The sequence below is a fragment of the Mandrillus leucophaeus genome, unplaced genomic scaffold, assembly GCF_000951045.1.
Source record: "Mandrillus leucophaeus isolate KB7577 unplaced genomic scaffold, Mleu.le_1.0 Scaffold1007, whole genome shotgun sequence".
NCBI classification, from domain to species: Eukaryota; Metazoa; Chordata; class Mammalia; order Primates; family Cercopithecidae; genus Mandrillus; species Mandrillus leucophaeus.
In genome coordinates this window covers 613,545-617,883 of record NW_012098177.1, presented here as the reverse complement: position 1 = coordinate 617,883, position 4,339 = coordinate 613,545, and positions in this window count along the sequence as shown.

The following is a 4,339-nucleotide window of genomic DNA, read 5'->3' as shown; positions in this document are numbered from 1 at the left end:
GCATTGGGAGTTATACCTGATGTAAATGACGAGTTGATGGGTGCTGACGAGTTGATGGGTGCAGCACCCCAACATGGCACAAGTATACATATGTAACAAACCTGCATGTTATGCACATGTACCCTAGAACTTAAAGTATAATAAAAAATAAAAATAAATAAATAAATAAATAAATAAATAAAAGAAAAACCAATGAAACAAAAAGCTGGTCCTTTGAAATGGTCAATAAAATTGACAGCAGTTTGACTGATGAGAGAGATTGAGAAAATAAGACTAACAGAAAAAGGAAGGCAACATAAATTACTAATATCAGGAATAAAAACCTTAACAACTTCAAAAGGCTCTTAAGGGAATATTACAAATGACCTAAACATATAAATTGGATAACTTAGAAGTGTACCAATCTTCAAAAAGCACGGGCTACTACAACTCACCAAATATTAAACAGACAAGTTAGCCCTAAAACTCATAAGGAAATTGAATTTATAATTTAAAAATCAAGTATACAAATGTTTAAAGAAAAATTAATGCTGATTCTACACAATCTTTTCTAGCAAGTAGAAGAGGAGGAAATACCTCCCAATTAGTTTTGTGACCCTAATATTATCCTAATACCAAAACAAGATGAAACAGTATAAAAGTAAAAAATGTAGACCTATATCTTTCATGAATGTAACTATAAAAATTATTAACAAAATATTAACAAATAGAATTCAGCAATATATAAAATAATTATACACTATGACCACGCAGAGTTTATTTCAGAGACACAATATTAATCAATGTATTCCACCATATTAATAGGCTAAAGAAGAAAAATCGCACGATTCTATCAACTGATACAGAAAAGGCATTTGACAAAAATTTACCACCCATTCATAATAAAAACTTTCAGAAAACGAGGAATAGAGGGAAACTTCCTCAACTCGAAAAAGAGCATCTACAACTAACATTATAAATAAATAAGCCTCAATCTAACCTTCACACATTATATAAAATGTAAGTCAAAATGGATAATAGACTTATTGTGAAATGTAAAATTATAAAATCTTTGGGAAAAAAAAATAAGAGAAAAGAGAAAATCTTAGGAATCAAGACCTAGGCAGAGAGCTATCAGACTTGATACCAAAAGCATGATTCAAAAAGTAAAAAAATAGCAATAAATTTGACTTTATCAAAATTTTAAAAACTTTTGCTTTGAAGAAGACCCTGGTAAGATGCTCTAGAATTAGGCTACTGACTGGGGAAAAAAATTCAAACCACATATTAAAAAAGAATGAGTATCTAAAATATATAAGAAATTCAAAAATTATTTTAACTAGGGTGAGATGGTATCTTATTGTAGCTTTCATTTGTGTTTCTCTGATTATTAGTGATGTTGAGCCTTTTTCATATACCTGCTAGCCATTTGTGTGTCTTCTTTTGAGAAATATCTACTTAGATCGTTTGACTATTTTTTAATTAGGTTATTTGTTTTTCTGCTATTAAGTTGAGTTCCTTATATATTCTGGTTATTAATTACTTGCAGATGGGTAGTTTGAAAATGTTTTGGTTTTTTTTTTTTTTCCATTCTGTAGGTTTTCTCTTCACTTTGATTGTTTCCTTTGCTGTGCAGAAGCTTTTTAGCTTAATATGATCTCATTTGTCTATTTCTGCTTTGATTGCTTGTGCTTTTGAGATCTTACTCAAGAAATCTTTGCCCAAACCAATGTCCTGGAGAATTTACCCGATGTTTTCTTCTAGTAGTTTCATAGTTTCAGGTCTTAGATTCTTTAATCTATTTTGATTTGATTTTTGTATATTGTGACAGACAGGGGTCTAGTTTCATTCTTTTGCATGTGGATATCCAGTTTTCCCAGCACCATTTATTGAAGAGACTGTCTTTTTCCCCAGTGTATGTTATTGGAAACTTTGTCAAAAATTAGTTGACAGTAAGTGCATGGATTTATTTCTGATTCTCTATTTTGTTCCATTTGTCTCTGTGTCTGTTTTTATTCCAGGACTACATTGTTTTTGTTAGTATGGCTTTGTGTATTATAAGTTAAAGTCAGGTAATGTGGTGCCTCCAGCTTTGTTCCTTTTTCTTAGGATTCCTCTGGCTACTCTGGGCTTTTTTTTTTTTTTTGTGGTTCCATATAAATGTTAAGATTATTTTTTCTGTGTCTGTGAAGAATGTCATTGGAATTTTAATAAGGATTGCAGTAAATCTGTAGACTGCTTTGAGTAGTGTGGACATTTTAACAATATTGATTCTTCCAATCCATGAACATGGAATATCTTTCCATTTTGTGTATGTGTGTGTATTTAGATGCTGGTGAGGATGTGGAGAAAGGGGAACACTTGTACACTGATGGTGGGGATGTAAATTAGTACAGCCACTATGGAGTGCAGTATGGAGGTTCTTCAAAATCTAAAAATAGAACTATCATGTGGTCCAGCAATTGCACTGCCAGGTATATATTCAAAAGAAAGGAAGTCAGTATGTGGAAGAGGTATTGGCACTCACCTGTTTATTGCAGGACTACTCATGGTAGCCAAAATATGGAATCAACTTAATGTCTATCAACAGATGAATAGATAAAATGTGGTACATATACACAATGGGATATTATCAAGCAATAAAAAAGAATGAAATCCTGTCACTTACAACAACGTGAATGGAACTTGTAGACATTATGGTAAATGAGATAAGCCAGAAACAGAAAGACAGATATCACATGTTCTCATTCATAAGTGGGAGCTGGAAAAAAAGCATATGGAGCTAGAGAATAAGAGTAATGATTATTAGATGCTTGGAAGGATAGTTGGGAACAGGAGATAAAGACGGGATGGGCAATAGGTACAAAAATACAGTTAGATAGAAGGAATAAGATCTAGTGTTCACTTGTACAATAGGGTAATTACAGTTAATAATTTATCATATATTTCAAAATAACAAAACGAGTGGAATTGGGATGTTCCTTACACACAAAAAAAAGATGTATATTTGAAGGGATAGATATCCTAATTACCCTGATTGGATCATTCATTTCACATTATTTGCTTGTACTAAAATATTACATGTTCCCTATAAATATGTACAACTATTATGTATCCATAAAATGTTTTAAAAGAAAGCAAAACGGTATAAAATAAAGGTGAAATAAATTTTAGTAGCATTTTTTTGATCCAATATATCTAAATATTGTCATTCAACATGTAGTCAGCATGAAAATATTGATGCGACATTTAACTTTTTTTTTTTTTTTTTTTTTGCATTCGGTCTTGAAAGATGGGAAGATCAGGGGCAGTCTGGGGTCTTGGTATATGAATGAACTAGTGAGAGTGGGCACAAAGTCTGAAGATCTTTGTAGTGCATGCTAATGTCTAAGGGAGAATATACGTACCCTGGAAGAGACATTAAACAACAAGGTAATTGGAGTAGACAAAGTGTCAGCCAGTCAATATCAGCCATCCTCCCTCATCAGAGTTGGTGTTTGGACAATAAGCACACGAACAGAGTAACCATGGTGGAAGGGATGCAGGTTTTGCATGGACCCCACCCATTTACTGAAGCTCTTATAACTTCTGTCACTGCGAAATGTTCCAGAAGTAGCAACAGAGACCAACACTAAGCCCTCAATACAGTACCATCTCTTCAGGGAATCAGCCAGCCAACCTAGTGGCAAATCAAATACATTGGACTTCTTCCATCCTCAAAGGATGGAAGCATTAATTCATTTCAAATTAATGCTTTTTGAATTTATACATATTCCAGGTATCGTTCTGCATTTCCTGTCGAAAAACCTCAAACAGCACCATTAGCCATGGGATTACAGAGAGTTTAGTCCATCACCAGGAGATCTCATATAGCATTGCATCAGACTAACACAGTAATTCTTAACCATGGGCAATTCCTTATCTCCCATATCCCACCCCCAAGACATTTGGCAATGTCTGGAGACATTCGTGATTGTCAGAAAAGGGAGGATGTTACTGACATCTAGTGGCTAGAGAATTGTTGCTAAACATCCTATAGTGGACAGGACAACCTCCCTCAATAAATAATCCACCCCAAAATGTCAATATGCCACTGTTCAGAAATTCTGGACTAAGAGCAACCTCTATTCTGTTTTCCATAATGACTGTATTGATGTACATTCCTGTAAACAGTATAAAAATATTCGCTTTTCTCCACATCTTCACTAATACTTGTCTCTTGTTTTTTCTTTTGATAAACATCCTAAAAGGTGTGAGCTGATATGTCATTGTGGTTTTAATTTGTATCTCCCTGGTAATTAGTGATTACTAATTAGTATTACTTGTCAACCATTCATATCTCTTTTGAGGAATGCCTACT